This window comes from Adiantum capillus-veneris, chromosome 5 (assembly GCF_014529385.1).
Source record: "Adiantum capillus-veneris isolate H3 chromosome 5, ASM1452938v2, whole genome shotgun sequence".
Classification (NCBI taxonomy): domain Eukaryota; kingdom Viridiplantae; phylum Streptophyta; class Polypodiopsida; order Polypodiales; family Pteridaceae; genus Adiantum; species Adiantum capillus-veneris.
In genome coordinates, this window is record NC_140935.1 from 38,743,451 (window position 1) to 38,763,057 (window position 19,607).

Here is a 19,607-nt window from a genome sequence, read left to right on the forward strand (position 1 = left end):
ATATCCAAACCAGAAAGAGTATATCAGAAAGGTTAAGTGATTATCTAGAAAATCTTTTGTAGGTGTCCATCTGGATTTAACAGTGTTCCAAGCATTCAACATTCTGCAGCCCACTTGGAACCATAAGGAATGCAAAGTTCACAAGCAAGTAAAACATATCTAAGTTGGAGATTAGTCCAAGATTTGTACTTTTGCAACTTAAACCTCTGCGTGAGGAGAAGATCCCAATAGTCTTGTGAGTCTGATGCTCTGCATAACCATTTAGTAGCCATTCTGGTTGAAATATGGGATAGATTGAGGATTCCAAGGCCTCCTCTCTCTTTGGGGAGACAACGTATATCCCAAGGTACCTTAGAAATCTTAGGATGATCCATGTTCCCTCCCCACAAAAAAGATCTTGCAAGTGTAAAAACCTAGTTCTACTGATATTTGGTTGGGCACCAGCAAGACAAGACAAAAATTAGGGAGGGAAGCAAATAATGATTAAGAATGAAAGCCCTTGATGAGAGAGGACTAGTGAAACTTCCATTTACTAAATTTGTGTTTGAACTTATCCAAGACCCACTCCCATCTCTGAGCATATGTAATCATGAAGACCATTGGAATTCCCAAGAGCCTGAAGGGCCTACCCCTCTCTAATTTCATGGCAACCAGCATCAAATATGACTTGAGCGATTTGATCATTGGAGGCCTTATATCCAGTCTTGCTATGATTAATGACAGAACCACTAGCCAAACAGGAGGTCTCTAAACATTTCCAAAAGAATTCTATTGTGTTATTATCATTGGACATCAGGGAATTAGTGTCATCAGCAAATTATCAAAGCACTAAATCTTTGGTAGCTCTTGGAATTTTTATCCATTTCATCAGATTTTTTTTCCTCTTTAATGGGAAGATATCAAAAAGATCACCATTAATAGAAACTCTTGTATAAGCATTACCAAAAATAATCTGGATGAATTTGATAAAAGTCCTACCAAAGCCAGTATCATGCAAATATTGAAAAATAAAATCCCATTTCATCCTGTAATATGCCTTATCAAAGTTGGTTTTAAAGAAGATGTAGTCCAGCTCACTATCCAGAATAAAATCTATAGCTTCCCACATAGTAATTATGGCATTCAAAATCGAATCCTTTCTGCTCTAGTAAAATTATCTAATCGATGAGAGGACTCATCCTTCGAGCTAGGGACAAGGAGAAAACTTTATAAACAAAAGTCAAACAGGAGATTTGCTTCCAATTTCGTAGTGAGGCGGTCCGGGGCGGGCAACAAGAGAGGCGACCTCTAAACACCCCTCAAGGCTCCCGTGCTGCTCAATTGGGGCTGGGGCAACCACAAGCACAACACAACAACAAACCCACAGCCAAACCAAAACAAGATAGGGGCACCACCTAGTTATGGTATGCGAACTAGGACGCAAGAGAGATTTTGGCACAACCAAGAAGATGCACCACACAACACACACAAACAACCTCACACCAAGACACACATGAAATGGACCAGAGAGAGCTAGAGCAAAGGGAAGAGAGAGAGGAAAGGATCTTGCGTAATACCTTATTTGTGACTTGCAAATGGAGATGGTTCGTTATGATGCTATCGTAGGACTTGTACAAAAATCACTCAATGCTTAGTGATTGCTAATCATTGCCAAAACACACACACACTGTCTTAGGGTGTGGGAGACCTCTCACCACAATACCCTCTTACAATGGACACAAAACTGGCAATGAAAAACACACTAAAACACTTTCTAAAATCAAGATCAACCGATAAAACTCAAAATACACAAGTCACCTTGAATTCACCAAACCGTATTGCACAAATGGAAGGACGAAGATTTGAACGTCGAATCACGCCTTTGATGCACCAAACCTCAATTTATTGATGATGAAGGAGCATGTACAATAGTGGTTTTGAGATTTGTGGAACTCACGCTCTCTCACTTGCAATGTGTAGCTTGAAGGCTTCTCTCACACCAAGAGTGAAGCTCACAAGTGGTTGCTACACCTAAGTCTCTCCTCACGCATAGAGTGTTGGGGTGCTATGTGAGATGTTGGAGGTTGTTTTACAAGAAGGAGAGGGGCCTATTTATAGGTTGGAGACCCCATATTAAGATTACTGGAAATCCTAATTTACAAGCTAACAAATCAGGATTATGATTTTTTTGAATATCAAAACATTGCGGGCCTTCTTTGTCTGCTTGAGTCATGGGTGTGGGCTCAAAAGAGAGCATTATTGATGGTAGATAAGGTGAAAGTAAGTTTTAAGGAAGGGGAGAGAGAGAGAAAGAGAGAGAGAGAGAGAGAGAGAGTTACTATACATGTCTTGAGGTGAGGTGTCTTTTATGGTTAGGTCAATGCTATTTTGTGTTAGTATGTTAGTCGTTAGTAATCACTAGAAAGTTAATGTTACATTTACAATGGGTAGAGTGAGTTGATTTGATGAAGGAAGAGGGGTGAATTAAAAGAGAATCATTGAGATGGTGAAGCTTTGAAGAAGTTTGAACTCACCCTTGTGTAGATTGTGGAAAAAATGACCGCTGGTCTTCTTCTTCTTCTTCGCTTCTTTACGCCGCCGCTGCCAAGGTTGATCATCGTGATGAAAATGGTAATTCCGTTGATGAGATCTTTTGATTTGCAGAGGTTAAGCATGGTACACATGCTGAATTTATGTATATATATAAGGAGTAAGATGGAATTGTACTTTGGAGATAATAGAGAGAGGCATAGAGATGGTGTATGTACATGGAGAGCTCATATGAGAGCTATGGGAGTAAGTGGGGAGGTTAATGGTGAAGAAGGTGAGAGAAACTATTGAAGGTGCAGGTTTGAGTGAGGGATTGAGAGAAATGTGTGTGTGTGTGTGTAGAAGTGTGGAAAGAGGTGAGAGAAGACTAGGGGCTACTTGTGAAAAAAGTGGGCAGACTGGGGTCCACTCAAAAAATCATAGCTCACCGCTGGTAGCTCCAAAAATCATGAAAAACTTTGAGGTGATTATTCAGAGCGTGGGCTACATTTTCTCTTTTGACCACTGCTCCAAATTCGGAGTGGAGATAGGTGCCAAAATTCTCACCAAAAAGCCTGTTTTTATGCTTGCAAAAGTCTTTTAGTGGACCCCTCCTTTGTTGAATTTGTACAATGCATCCAAGAGTGAGCCCCTCCTTTGTCATATCATAATACAAAGCATCCAAGTTGCCCTTGACACATGCATGGAGGAGGATTATTGGTGAATAAAGAAATATATACATGGTGGGACTAGTGTATGGACTATTCATGGACTTTAGCTCAATGAGCACATGGTGTTAGAATAATGAGTAAAAATAATAATAAAAATATGGAGGAGTTATGGATATGGAAAGATATTGGAATCATATGATATGGTCCCTCTTTGAATTATTTTGGGTGAAAGAGGAAAAGGTATGCAAGTAAATAATATAATAAACTTGACCAATGAGTAGAAATCAATTTTTTGTTTTCACGAGGGTGAGGGTGAAAATGTGGGAGTGATTTGTATAAAGGAAAAATATGAGGTTAGAGTATGTACATATTGGCAAAAAATATAATTATGGTGTAAGAGGATGAAAGAAGGTGTACATAGGTTTAATAAAACACACACCTAAGTAGAAATATTTAAATAAAATACCAAAATAATTATAAAAAATCCCTATATTTAGGCCATATATACAATGAAATATTTACACACAAAGAGGCCATAATATACTTTTATTTTTTATTTTTTTTATTTTTTTTGGCTCACCTAGCCCAGTGACTAGCTAGCTGAGGGTTTTTTAAGAAAATATAGGAAAAGCCCCCTAACTCACACACGCCTATTTGCAGTGAAATGGTAGGGATAGCCATAGTGTTTGGGTGATTTTGGTAGGGTGGAGTAACTTAGTATAGCAATTATGGAGAGCCGAAAAACGGCTATCATTAGCCCTCCCCCAGGATGATGGTATATTCATGTACCATCATAGAGCATCTTTTTCAAAGAGAGTGCTTTAGAGTCCTTGACGAGATCTTCATTGTTTGGCCCCTCAGAATTTTGGCTGGAGTTACACTCATGCTTCATGTAACAATACTTACATGAGACAGCGGCCTTTGGACAGATCTTTGGTAGATCCTTTGGTAGAAGGCGACTCAAATAGGGCTTCAAGCGATACCCGTTTACCTTCCTGGAGTGCTCTTTACCATTCAAGTCCATAAGCTGATAGTAACTAGAATTGAAAGCCTTCTTGACTATGTATGGCCCTTGCCATCTAGTTTCAAACTTGGCATCAAAACGATTGTCAAGTCGATTGTCATACCTTAGCACAAGCTCTCCTTCCTTGATGCCTTTGTCCTTCAGTTTCTTGTCGTGCGATTCTTTCGCTTGTGTGGCTTTCCTCTTGTAGCACTCGTATGCTGCTTCTCTTTTCCACTCAAGCTCCACTAACGTAAGAAGTCGATCCATCCATACCTCTTGATCATCTTGTGCTCCTTTGCCATGAAGTCGCATTGTTGGAATGTTGAGCTCGATAGGCTGCAAAGCCTCTTGACCATAGACCAAGTGAAATGGTGTGAACTCCGTGGCTTCCCTATATGTGGTTCGATATGCCCACAAGGCACCATCCAAGAAGTCATCCCATAATTTTGTCTTGTTTTGCACCATCTTTCTAATGATTCCTGCAATGACACCATTAGCCTTCTCCACCAAACCATTTGACTGTGGGTAGTATGGTGTGCTATGACGATGTAGAATGTGAAGCTCTTCACAAACTTCTGTGAGCAAGCCTTTCCTAAACCCTGGACCATTATCAGAAACAATCTCCAAAGGTGTGCCAAATCTGCAACAAATGTGAGTGTACACAAACTTGCTAACTGTCCTCTCATTCACTCTTGCCACACTTTGAGCTTCCACCCACCTAGTCATATAGTCTACAGCCACTAGAATGTAGAGTTTACCATTTTTTGTCCTAGGCAGAGGACCCATAGCATCAATGCCCCACTTTTCAAAGGGTCCATTTGCAAGCACTATTTGCCTCGGGCCATGCACCAACCTTCTATTTCCATTTATCTGACAATTGTGACAGCTTTTACACCAATGTTGAACATCCACATGCAAGCTTGGCCAAACATACCCCGCAAGCAAAATCTTCTTCACAGTTGATTCTTGGGCAAAATGACCACCACATGCCTCTTCATGCAAACCTTTTAGAATGGCTGGAATTTCCTCAATAGTTGGTACTCTTCTGCATACTTGATCCTTCCCTTTTTGATAGAGGGAGCCTTCTAGGAAGAGATATACGCTTGCCTTCTTCATGAGTCTCCTCTTCTGAGCTTTTGTGAAGTCTGGTGGAAACTCACCCTCCAAAATGTAGCCAATGATGGGAGCCAATGACTCCAATCCCCGGTACCTCGGTTGCTTCACAGCAGCCGCCACCATGATGACCTGCACTTCTTTCTTTACACATGCAACGGCTTGTTGTGCAAGTAAATCAGCATCTTCATTCTGTTTCCTAGGAATATGATATAGTTGCACTTCTTCAAATTGATTAAACAATCTACGAATGGCATGAACTTTTGTCCGTAAGCTCTCATTCTTGCATGCCCAAATGCCTAAAATCTGTTTAACAATGAGAAGTGCATCTCCCTTTACCATGAGGCGTTGTATCCCTTGGCCAATGCACATCTTCAAACCTTGAAGTAGAGTGTCATATTCTGCTTCATTGTTGCTAGCTGAACTTGGTAGATTGAACTTCTCTTTCATGACCACCTCTCCACTTGGGTTGAGCAACACTAGCCCTCCCCCTGCTTTTCCTGTGGCTCGACGAAAAGCTCCATCAAAGAACAAAGTAAAAGCATTAGGAATACTTTTTGGTGGTGGCAATGGTAGGGTCTTTACTTCAGGCACCTTAATCTCCTTTTCGTGCACCCTATGAGTGAGAATCCCTGCCAATTGTGCACGCACACTATCTTCTACCTTGAAAGAGTATTGAAACTCTTGCAACTCCATAATCCACTTTGAGATCCTAGTACTAAGATTCATTTGAGATGACACCCAAGGAAACAAATTTTCTGCAGTGAGAATTACAAAAGGTTTTGGTAGCAGGTAGGATCTAAACTTTCTCACCGCAAACATGAGAGAAAGCATCATGAGTTCTGCTTCTGTGTAGTCTCTCTCCAAAGCATTCATGACCCTACTAGCAAAGTAGATGGGTCGCATCCTTGTACTGTGGGGATCTTGTTGTAGCAACACAGCACCAATTGTTTCTTTCCCAGCACTAGAGCTAACAAAGAATGTGTACTCCCAACAAGGAGGCATGAGTGTTGGTAGCTCTGACAAAATGACTTTAATGTTACAAAAGTACTCTTCAAGCTCATCAGACCATGCAAATTCTACTTGTTGTGTCAACTTTTGCAAAGGGTGAAGTAACTCCGAGGCTAAGTGAATGAAGCGTGACATATACTTCACCTTCTGAATGAAAGAGATGACCTCCTTAAGACTCTTCGGTGATGGGAGCTCAATAAGAGCCTTTGCCTTTGAAGGATCCACCTCAATGCCTTTATAGGAAACCTTGTGACCAAGCAAGATCACTTCATCCTCAGCTATGTGACACTTGTCGGGGTTGAGTTGACCTCCCATGTCATAGAGCTTCTTTAAACCTTCTTCTACCCTTTGTAGATGCAATGATTTTGAGCTATAAATGCAAAAATCATCAATAAAAACCCTAATGGACTTTCCAAAGAATGCTTGAAACACCATGTTCATGAAGCGTTGGAAAGTTGCAGGAGCATTTGTCAGGCCAAATGGCATGACTCTAAAAGCATAACAACCCCAAGGAGTGATAAAGGTTGTTTTCAATTGATCCTCCAATGCGATACCTATTTGAAAGTAACCCGAGTAGCCATCGCACACAGTGTACTTCTCATGACCAGCTACCTCATTTATTATCTCATCCTGGAATGGGAGGGGAAAGTGATCTCTTTTTGTTGCCTCATTGAGTGGACGATAATCCACACACACCCTCCACTTGCCGTTCTTCTTAGGAGTGACAACAACAGGAGAGACCCACTCTGAATTCTCCACTGGATAAATGAACCCTGCTGCTAGAAGCTTTCTTACCTCCTTGAGTAAAGCCTGCTCCTTGATGACTCCTAGCCTTCGTAGCTTCTGAGCCTTAGGTGTGGCCTCTCGCTTCAACTCAATTTTGTGTTGAACAGCATCTACTCCACGCACATCGGTGTAGTCTTTAGCGAAAAGCCTAGGAAACTTCCTTAGCACACATTTGAACTCCTCTCTTTCATCCTTTGTAAGTGTTGTTGATAGCATACCTTCCAGCATCCCTTCATCTTGAACACCTTCGTTCTCTTGAGGACCTACCTCCTCCAAGCCTTGACAAGAGGTCTCTTGGTTGCTTGGCTTAAACCTTACCCCCATGACTTCGATGGAAGACTCCTCTTCAGTAATGCTGTTGCTACTTTCTTCTTCTGAAGTGCTATCGGTCCAACCTTCTTCCGTCTCACTTTGAGATGATTCTTCATGGAGCTCCTCTTGGCGTTGCTCCTTCATGTCAAAGACAACCTTCTTATGATTGTCATTCCTGCAAATTAATTTCCCACTCTCCCAATCCTGCAAAGCTCGCATTTTCATTAGCCATGGTCTTCCTAGGATAAATGGATAACCACTTCCCTTGGTCGACATAACATAAAAATCCACTGCCTTCTTAATGCCAAAGGCCTCCACAAAAACATTTTTACAAATGCCTACGCACCTAGCCTTGCTATTGTTTGCCATCTTGACCTTAATTTCAGGTGTCTCATGGATGTGCATGCCTAGTCTTTGCATGAGTCCCTCTGTCATGATGCAAATTTGTGCACCCCCATCCACTAGACCTTTCCTAACCAATCTTCCTTTGATGTAACAGTCTAGCACCGGTGTAATGTCCTCATTCATTTCAGCTTGTGCAATTTTTACAACAGGCACACTCTCTTTTACCCTTCTCCTAGTGCTAACTGCCCTTGTTAAATCCCTCCTAACTTGTGGACATAATGCAAGAAATTGAGGCCATGAAATATCAGGACCCTTACCTCTCATGTCTTCCAACAAGTTGTACGGAGCCATACCATGTCCAAGAGGGAAGTCTTGGAGGTTGATACGACGTCGAGTCCTCTTGGTTTCCTTGGTTTCCTTTGCCTTCTTGCCTTGTCCATGGTCACTCTGTGATGTGACTCCTTCTTTCTCTTTACCTTTTCGTCGGCCACGCTTAATGCCATTGGCTTCCATGTCAACCTCATTTGAATTTGTCACCTCTACCACATGCACATTTGGATCTGGCAAAGGTGGAACTCCTTCTACCCCTTGTGGAGGTGGTCTTGGTCCATTTGGCCTTTGTATAAGCCTTGGTTGTTGACCAGTTCCTTCACCTGCATTCATCACTGGGTAATTCAAGTTAGGCCTCCCTGGCTCCCCACGGGGCCAAGGACAATTATACATCCCATGTCCAGATTCTCCGCAATTCCAACATTGCAAGACTCTCCTAGGTCGTGGATCTCGCTCTTCAGACTTCTTTGCTTGTCCCTTTGGACCTACAGCTTGTGCAAGGTGAATTGACAGGCTGCTTAAAGATTCGTTTAACTTCTCAATTACTTCCGCCGTTACCTCAGGAAGCTCCCTCGATGTTGATGCTTGTGACTTACCTTTGGGTCTAAGACCTTCTATTGGAACCTCTCCCCTTAAGCACTTGAGTTTCCTATATTTCTCAGCAGCCCTAGTTTCAGCTGCATCAAAAGTAGCAGGTGCACCCGCCTCAACTTTTACCTTAAGGTCAGGAAAGAGTCCGGCTATGAACCTCTCCTTCTTTAAAAATTCTGCACCATCACCAGGGTTAGTAACATTTCGTATCCATAGAGCCCAAAGACGTAGAAACTCTTGCTTGTACAAGTAGTAGTCATCTAAGTCTTTTTGCTTATGAGAAACAATGTCTTGCCATAGTTTTTGAGTGTTTTGGGGATCAAAGAAGTATCTCTTAAAACGATTCAAAACTTCTGTGTAATTCCCCTTAACTTCCTCAGGCAAAGAGTCAAACCAAGTACTAGCATCTTTCCTAAGGACCACCTCAAACATTTCTACACGTTCTTGATCAGTTACTATCCTCTTGATACGGCAAGACATCTTGAAATTCGCTAGAAATAATTCTGCATCCTCTCCAGGCTCTCCAAAGAAAAGAGGATATCCAGACATTTGGCGTTGGCTCTCCATTGAATTAATTTCAAAGTGACGCGTTTTTGTTTTTTCTTTCTTTAAAAGATTTACACAATAATATTTTCTAAATTGCAATCTATTCTACAACAAAATAAAAATATTCACATCAAATGACCTATGATAATCAATAAGAGGTAGAATGACAGGGTTTGGTGATGCGAGAATTTCTCCTACTCTTTGGGCACCAAACATGAATACCATACGTTGTTGAAAATGGATTTTTCTACTAATTGCAATGTTTATTCTAATGTGTGGAGTGAAATGGAAGGGGAAAACCTCTATTCCTGGGCCATTATCCATGGTCTATGCATGACCTAATACTCAAAACAAAACAAAAATATAGACGTCCAAACTAAGGTCGTACCTAATCAGAGGCAAAATAAAAGGGTTTACTGAAGCGTTTATCTCGGCCAACCTAAGAGGACCTAAAATCCTACGAATTACTCGCTGAAATTGCAACTTAGTACTAACAATTATGTGTACCTTTTGCCTTGCAATGGGAATGAAAGGATCATACAAATTCTCGTGATTCATGCAACCTACTTGACTATGCTAAAGGTTGAACCTACACAAAAAGATACACAAGTCTTTCCTCAGTGGGGGCACCAAAATTGAGGCGGTCCGGGGCGGGCAACAAGAGAGGCGACCTCTAAACACCCCTCAAGGCTCCCGTGCTGCTCAATTGGGGCTGGGGCAACCACAAGCACAACACAACAACAAACCCACAGCCAAACCAAAACAAGATAGGGGCACCACCTAGTTATGGTATGCGAACTAGGACGCAAGAGAGATTTTGGCACAACCAAGAAGATGCACCACACAACACACACAAACAACCTCACACCAAGACACACATGAAATGGACCAGAGAGAGCTAGAGCAAAGGGAAGAGAGAGAGGAAAGGATCTTGCATAATACCTTATTTGTGACTTGCAAATGGAGATGGTTCGTTATGATGCTATCGTAGGACTTGTACAAAAATCACTCAATGCTTAGTGATTGCTAATCATTGCCAAAACACACACACACTGTCTTAGGGTGTGGGAGACCTCTCACCACAATACCCTCTTACACTGGACACAAAACTGGCAATGAAAAACACACTAAAACACTTTCTAAAATCAAGATCAACCGATAAAACTCAAAATACACAAGTCACCTTGAATTCACCAAACCGTATTGCACAAATGGAAGGACGAAGATTTGAACGTCGAATCACGCCTTTGATGCACCAAACCTCAATTTATTGATGATGAAGGAGCATGTACAATAGTGGTTTTGAGATTTGTGGAACTCACGCTCTCTCACTTGCAATGTGTAGCTTGAAGGCTTCTCTCACACCAAGAGTGAAGCTCACAAGTGGTTGCTACACCTAAGTCTCTCCTCACGCATAGAGTGTTGGGGTGCTATGTGAGATGTTGGAGGTTGTTTTACAAGAAGGAGAGGGGCCTATTTATAGGTTGGAGACCCCATATTAAGATTATTGGAAATCCTAATTTACAAGCTAACAAATCAGGATTATGATTTTTTTGAATATCAAAACATTGCGGGCCTTCTTTGTCTGCTTGAGTCATGGGTGTGGGCTCAAAAGAGAGCATTATTGATGGTAGATAAGGTGAAAGTAAGTTTTAAGGAAGGGGAGAGAGAGAGAAAGAGAGAGAGAGAGAGAGAGAGTTACTATATATGTCTTGAGGTGAGGTGTCTTTTATGGTTAGGTCAATGCTATTTTGTGTTAGTATGTTAGTCGTTAGTAATCACTAGAAAGTTAATGTTACATTTACAATGGGTAGAGTGAGTTGATTTGATGAAGGAAGAGGGGTGAATTAAAAAAGAATCATTGAGATGGTGAAGCTTTGAAGAAGTTTGAACTCACCCTTGTGTAGATTGTGGAAAAAATGACCGCTGGTCTTCTTCTTCTTCTTCGCTTCTTTACGCCGCCGCTGCCAAGGTTGATCATCGTGATGAAAATGGTAATTCCGTTGATGAGATCTTTTGATTTGCAGAGGTTAAGCATGGTACACATGCTGAATTTATGTATATATATAAGGAGTAAAATGGAATTGTACTTTGGAGATAATAGAGAGAGGCATAGAGATGGTGTATGTACATGGAGAGCTCATATGAGAGCTATGGGAGTAAGTGGGGAGGTTAATGGTGAAGAAGGTGAGAGAAACTATTGAAGGTGCAGGTTTGAGTGAGGAATTGAGAGAAATGTGTGTGTGTGTGTGTAGAAGTGTGGAAAGAGGTGAGAGAAGACTAGGGGCTACTTGTGAAAAAAGTGGGCAGACTGGGGTCCACTCAAAAAATCATAGCTCACCGCTGGTAGCTCCAAAAATCATGAAAAAATTTGAGGTGATTATTCAGAGCGTGGGCTATATTTTCTCTTTTGACCATTGCTCCAAATTCGGAGTGGAGATAGGTGCCAAAATTCTCACCAAAAAGCCTGTTTTTATGCTTGCAAAAGTCTTTTAGTGGACCCCTCCTTTGTTGAATTTGTACAATGCATCCAAGAGTGAGCCCCTCCTTTGTCATATCATAATACAAAGCATCCAAGTTGCCCTTGACACATGCATGGAGGAGGATTATTGGTGAATAAAGAAATATATACATGGTGGGACTAGTGTATGGACTATTCATGGACTTTAGCTCAATGAGCACATGGTGTTAGAATAACGAGTAAAAATAATAATAAAAATATGGAGGAGTTATGGATATGGAAAGATATTGGAATCATATGATATGGTCCCTCTTTGAATTATTTTGGGTGAAAGAGGAAAAGGTATGCAAGTAAATAATATAATAAACTTGACCAATGAGTAGAAATCAATTTTTTGTTTTCACGAGGGTGAGGGTGAAAATGTGGGAGTGATTTGTATAAAGGAAAAATATGAGGTTAGAGTATGTACATATTGGCAAAAAATATAATTATGGTGTAAGAGGATGAAAGAAGGTGTACATAGGTTTAATAAAACACACACCTAAGTAGAAATATTTAAATAAAATACCAAAATAATTATAAAAAATCCCTATATTTAGGCCATATATACAATGAAATATTTACACACAAAGAGGCCATAATATACTTTTATTTTTTATTTTTTTTATTTTTTTTGGCTCACCTAGCCCAATGACTAGCTAGCTGAGGGTTTTTTAAGAAAATATAGGAAAAGCCCCCTAACTCACACACGCCTATTTGCAGTGAAATGGTAGGGATAGCCATAGTGTTTGGGTGATTTTGGTAGGGTGGAGTAACTTAGTATAGCAATTATGGAGAGCCGAAAAACGGCTATCAGTAGGTCCTCATTAGGCGCGTTCATCACTATGGGTCGTTCGAGGCATGCCTTCGGCGCCTTTGCTTATTTTGGTGTTGGTGTCACGAGATTTTGCTGCCTCCCTTTCTTTCATCGATTTCGATGGCGTTTAGTTTCCTCTGCTTCTTTGTGTATTTTACTGGTGTGTGCGTATATGCGTGCGTGTGTATGAGTGTGTGTGTATATATGTGTGTGTGTGAGTGTGTGTGGGAACGGGGGGGGGAAAGCATATTACGTATATATATAATATATATATATTTATTTATTTAATGTTTTTTCGTTGGTTTTATCACTGCAGGGAACGCCGACGTGAGATGGGGAGAGAGATGGAATGAGAGAGAGAGAGAGAGAGAGAGAGAGAGAGAGAGAGACAGAGAGAGAGAGAGAGAGAGAGAGAGAGAGAGAGAGAGTGCTATATGCATGTGTGTGTGTGTGTGTGAGAGAGAGAGAGAGAGAGCATGGCATGGCTCGGGTGTGGCGCCTGCACAGGCTGAAGAGAGAGAAAGAGCGCGAGAGAGCGGAAATGGGTTGCCTGCGGGCGTGTGCAAATCAGCACGAGTGAGAGAGAGGGTGAGGTGAGTGGGGAGGGAGGGTGAGAAGGGTATAGGGTGTGTGTGGTGTGGCTTTTTCAATGGCGCATGCATGGGCTGGGTTCGCGGGGGAGAGAAAGAGCATGGCGTAGGCGGGTGCATCCGACAAAGGGCACAAACGCGGGGAGGGGGTATAGTCAACGAAGGGGGGGGGGGGGTTGTTATAGAGAGAGAGAGAGAGAGAGAGAGAGAGAGAGAGGGTGTCACGGCGGGTTCCCACCGAGTGAGAGAGAGGATGTGAGTGGGGTGAGGAAGATAGAGGGAGGGGGTAGGTGGAGGGGAAGGAGAGAGAGAGAGAGAGAGAGAGAGAGAGAGAGAGAGAGAGAGAGAGAGAGAGAGAGAGAGAGAGAGAGAGAGAGAATGGGGGGGGGGGGGGTGTTAGGCTAGTGGTCCGCCAGGGATGGGAAGAAAATGGGGGGGGGGGGGGGGGGGGGGGGGGGGGGGTATGGAGAGTGAGTCCGAAGGGGGTGGACAAGAGGGGAGATGGGTATAGTATGGCGGCCCGCTAAGGCTAGGATGTGGACGAGCACACACACACACAGAGAGAGAGAGAGAGAGAGAGAGAGAGAGGAGAGAGAGAGAGAGAGAGAGAGAGAGAGAGAGAGAATATTTGCTTCCATGCCCGCGGGGCCTTTGCTCAGAGAGAGGGGAAGAGAGCTGGATCAAGGGGGGGAGAGATAGTGAAAAAGAGAGAGAGAACTACGACGGCCCGCCAGGGAAATAAAACAAGAGAAAGAGAGAGAGATGGTGGCCTGCTAGGCGGGGGTATGGACGAGCTAGGGACGTGAGTTTGGCCAGGGCATTTCCGAGCCTTCCGACAGTGTCGCCAAGGCTTCGACAGAGGAAAAATAACCTTTTTCTCTTTCTTTTCTTTGATTTCTGAAAATCGGCTATCATTAGCCCTCCCCTTTTGGCTAGAGGCATTCATGTCTCTAGCCCTGACTTTGATTCTTCTTCAGCTAATCTGCAGGAGCCGATATTGAGTTGCCTTCTGAACTAGCCATTCCATTTGGCCATTGGTAAGATTTCTAGGATATTCATGAATTTGCAAAGGGTCCCAGTGATAGCCTGCTCCTTGGAATAGTGTCGGTTGAATAAATGGGAAGCCCATGGCTTCCAAAACTTTGTGCCAATGTCCTCGTGGATCCCAAATGAAGAATAGGATCATTATCTACAGTGTCCAAATAATAAAATTTGCATGCCAAATAGGACCAAATTTGTAACCACCAGTAGTAGCAAGAGGGGAAATGAGCATCTTGGCTCCTGCAAAGACAGAACTAAAAATTATGATTCCCAAGAGTGTGCCAAGAATCCACCATATATGGCCACCTTGTTGGTCTGGTGAGCTCCAGTTGTCTTTAGAATCTTGCTTAATGTCGCGATTGGGAAAACCTGCAAGCATATCATGCTTCTCTTGGGTGTGCTCAAACATGTCAGCTGTCTTTTCTGATGCTAATAGTAAGCTATCGACCTTGCGGCTTGAATATAAGCGTAACCCACTTATCTCTCTCCATAGAGAGGATACACTATTTGTAAAAAATGCATCAAATTGGGAATAATGCCTTCATTCTTGCATTCTATCAGCCTTTTGTCTATCCATGGCTCCTTAACTCTTATCTCCATGCTGATCTTACCTCTATATGTTCTAGCAGTTAACCATAACCATAGGTTTGATGCATCCCATGCAAACACAATGCTATGTTGTGGAGGAGTTTGGAACATCCTTAAAAGGTTGGCAACATATTGATCATCAAACTTACTCTGAACACCCTTACATAAACTGGAGGCATTGCCCCTCTCCAAGTTTATAACACCTTTCAGTAGACTAGAGGCATTACCCATCTCTAAGTCTATGACACTACGTAATAAAGTCTTGCTCGGCTGCTAAGCCTCTGGAGCAACATCCAACTCCAAACCTTCGATCAGTCTTGATTACCTCTTCATTATGGTCCTCTAGTGAAAATTCCTTGATGCAAGATTCCTTTAGCTTGTTACATTGTCCTTGGTCCATGCTGGTGCACTGGCTTCTGTCTTCAAAGCCCTCCCCTTTGCTTGATATATTGTCCATCTTTTGCAAAGCCTTGCTAGCAGGTCGATTTTCCTCTTTTCTTGTATCTTCCATGCCCTCTGCATCTTACTCTGATGAGGCCTAATCAACACCCTACACCTTCTTAACCTTATTGCCCAATGCTGTCGATTGATCGCTTTGGTGCCTATTTCATCCAGGTTTAAAGATGCACTCTCATTTGTAACAAAATTTTCTTGACTTACCTCTCCCACTGGGGTAGCATCTTTTGATTCTTTAACCTCTTGTTCCACTGCTTCAGTCCTTTGAACAAAGTTCTCGCTTGATCCTTCTTCTGTTATCTTCATCTTGACCTCTTCTGCAATACCAATAATACTTGGTGTGCGGGTACCAATTGGTAGTGGGCGTAGGATGAGTGTAAGTGGTGATTGTGGCGGTGGTTGCATCGGTGGCTGTAGGAATTGAACTGGTGGGGCTAGCTGTGGTTGCATGGTTGGTGGTGGGATTTGAACAGGTGAGATTGGTTGCCTGGGTGACGGTGGTCTCACCCTTGGTGGAGAGATCTGATTCTATCTCCCTCCTCTATTGAAATTATGCCTTCTCAGATGTCGGTAGTAGCACATGCCATGGCCGTCTTCCCCGTAATTATAGCAGTGGTACTCTTGGTTTTTCCTTCGTTGTCCTCTTCCTTGTTCTAAATTTCTAATAGGTGCATGCCCTTGTTGCACTAGATGCATGGATAAACTCTCGAGTTGGGTAGTGATGCGACTCAGCAGGTCTTGTTGCTCTTCTGATGCCTCTTGTGGTTGGGCTCTATGAACGGTTGTTGCAGTCACTGGGGTTAGTCAGACTGAGCTTGATTCATCTGACTCATTGACTCTTGCTTGCATGCGCAGCTTCTTGTCTTTAGGGCGGGCTACTTCTACTGCCAACTCATATGTTGCAAGAAACCTTCCCTTCACCTTCTCCTTAAGCGGCAACCACAGGCCAGCCATGAAACCGTCCTTCTTTAGAAAATTAGGCGCTCCTTCACCTTCCTCAGTGAGGCAACCCATCTCTCCCACAAATTCACAAACTTGGACTCATAGGTGGCATACTCTAGCAGACCTCCCTGCTTTAATTTTGTTAGTAGCTGCCATAACTTCTCTGAGGTTGTGCCTCCACCAAACCTCCTCACAAAGGTAGCACGTAGTACATCCCATGCATTCTTGGTAGCTTGGGGCAAAGCATTGTACCAAGACTTGGCCTCTACTTTCATCAGTAGAGGAAAAATTCGAAGCCATGAGGCGTCATCATCCTTGTTGGAAACCACACAAGCGATGTCAAAATCATCCAGAAAGTCGGTGGTGACGTCTTCTCCCTTCTTTCCACTTAACGTGGGGAAAGAAACACTTACCATGGTAGTGACTTAGGAAATTACAAACCTTTATTATTATTATTATTATATTAATGACAGTAGCGCCTCATAGCGTCTTTTTACAGGCTTGGGTGGATGGATTAAAACAGAATGAGGAATGGATCGCAAAGCTAGAACATAATAAAAATGCTTATACCAAAAGAGTGGTAGTAATCCAGAAGGGGCAAGATGATGGGACGTGGAGATCTCAGGATTTCATCAAGCATCTCGGCTCCGAATAGGAAAACAATATTTTGTTGGTAGAATATCTTCTTATCAATATACACATTTACATGCATGTGTTGCAAGAAACGGAAAGGAAATACTTCTGGCCTATTGTTATTATCCATGTCGGGTGTAGGGCAAGGATCTTGACCACTAGGGTTGCGTACCTCAGGTGTTGACAAGGTGACACCTTCACCACATGCTCCTACCTCTTGTAGAAGTCCGTACAATCCTCCACATTAGGTTCAAAACAGACTGGGTGAGAAGAGTCTACCTCAATCGGCTTTCCATTCTGCATGCGGCGATGACGCTTGGGTGGTCAAACCTCATTTGAACTCTCCAAGCCTAGAGAGAGTGTAGGCCCACTTGTGTCCACCAAATGCTTTAGGCCTCCATACTTAGACTTTGTGGTTGATGTAGTTGACGACTCCTCTTGGACCATTAGAGAGAAAACAAGTCTTGGTGCTATAGAAAATCTGACTGTCACGAGAGCGCTTCAGTTTTCAAAAGAAGAACTCACCGTTCTTTCTTCACTTCCTCTGTCGGCACTCATTGACAGCATGCTTTGGTTGAGAGCAGTGATAGCACTTCATAGGCCTTCCACCTGATGCTCTCAATTTGTGGTTAGAACAAGCAACACAAGATGGGGATCTTACCTCTTGAATACTGACGACACTACAGCCTGGTAGTAGTACTTCAATGAAGGTGGGTAGTGCCTCCTTAGACTCCTCCTATTCCGTCCTGCACTTAGAGAACTCCTTTAGCCATTCCTCCACTATTGATGAGGTGTGTTTCTTTCAGCATTGTAAACAAAAGGTTTCCAAGAATCCCTCCTCCGTGGGGGCACCAAATGATGGGAGCAAAGTGCGACACGAACCCCGACGGCCTCTAAAACGCCAAGAGCCGATGCACGCCGCAAGCCGGTCACGGTAAAGCGAACAGAGGGCACCACCTAGCTTTGAGCAGCTAGGATGTAGACAACGATGATTTGAAATATCACAAATTCTACACACACACACACAGAGTGAGAGAGAGAGGGATTAGAGAGAATAGACAGGTGATGAAAACCCTCTAGGGTTATTCTCTTACCATATTTACAGCAACCTTATTTTCGACAAGGTGGCACATCATGGTGATAGAGAGATAGAGGGAGAGATAGTGAACCTACTTGGTGTGCTCTCTAGAGATGACTCATTGACATGAAAACTTGCTAACATGAGTGTGTGTGGATTGACTGTTGGAGTTGAGATGTGGACATAGCTCCCTTTACATCATACAATTCCCAAAGCAAACCACTATGCTAAGTCCCCTCTCTTGTGATGCAAATGTTTGCCAATTCCTCCCACCAAAATACTACCAAGTGTTGAGCTCTCATGAACTTGCCCCCCCCCATAGTGACCTCTCAGTGCCTTTTTATAGGTGCTAGCTGATTTAAATTAGGGTAATCAGGCTTGATTAGGGTAATCTAATCAGGGGAGACAAAGCAAGGCGGTGGGCTCTGGGTGGTTGACCCTTGCTTTGTCTTGGGGAGATATTTTAAGGAAAACCTCTAGGTGGGCCTTTGTGACCATCACCTAGAGAGATGAGAATTTACAAGTTTGGGATTTTTACAAGATTTGGTTGAAATTGGGGGAAAATGATAATAACCTAAGGTTTTATTGAAGAGGGCATCGTGGACGTGATGCCCGTTAATAGCAGCTTTGCTGGTGCGTCGATGTAGCACGTTCGTCACTTCGGGGTCGGCCAGGGCATGCCTTCGGCGCCTTTGCTTGTTTTGGTGTCGGTGGTGCATGCTTTGACCGCCTTCTTGTTTGTCACTGTCGATGTTATTCGGTTTCTATTTTTTTTGTATTTTTTGGTGTGTGCGTATACGTGTGTGTGTGTGTATGTGTATATGTGTATGTGCGTGTAGACGTGTGTGTATATGTATGGGTGCACGAGCGTGAGTGTGCGTATACGCGTGTGTGTGTGTGTATGTGTATATGTGTATGTGCGTGTAGACGTGTGCGTATATGTATGGGTGCACGAGCGTGAGTGTGTATGGATAAGTGTGCATGGGAACGGGGGGGTGTATGGTTATATGTATATATATATATATAGCTTTTTTTTCTTTTTTCGGTTGGCTGCCTGCTATGCAGGGAACACGATGACGAGAATGGGGAGGAGAGAGCTTGGGGTGTGTGGGGGAAGTGAGGGTGTGTGTGGTGTGTGTGTGGGGAGAGAGAGAGAGAGAGAGAGAGAGAGAGAGAGAGAGAGAGGATGCAAAGCCATGAAAAGTACTACATCCTTTCTCTTTCCCTCCTCCATGGCTCTCCCCTCCCCTGAGTGCTTTGATACCAATCTAAGAACCCAAGGGACTGCTTTGAGGAATCTCCACCCTACCACCCTTTCTATAGGCTCATGGCCATTCAGATTTAGAATCCCCTATCCACACTCAGCGGCCGGCCCTTGGCTCGGGTCCGTGACCCCCCTGGATTTGCCTTTGGCATTACACTCTCACAAGAGCCTAAAAGAAATAATTTTGAAAAAGTTTATTATCATTAGCTTTCCATGCAGCACTAGTCCGCAAGCTTTATCCAATGGTCTCGAGATGCCCCCAAAATCCAACCCCTTACTAAGGACCACTTATGTAGTCCAATAACACAAGGGTATTTTGAAAACTTTTCAAATTACAGGGTAGTATGGGGATTTCCAAATTGTGAGGGGTATATTGGTAATCTGTTCTACTCTATTATAGGAGGTGACATTCCGACCAATCCATGTAGCTGCAAGCGGGCACCAGTGCAATGGTGAGCGTGGACGTGAGCTACTCTAGC

General features: G+C 43.0%; 1 pseudogene; it reads right to left on the reverse strand.

The window, feature by feature from the left end:
• Positions 1 to 12,820: 12,820 nt before the first annotated feature.
• LOC147457163 (uncharacterized) overlaps positions 12,821 to 19,607 on the reverse strand; it is a 16,861-nt pseudogene continuing 10,074 nt past the window's right edge.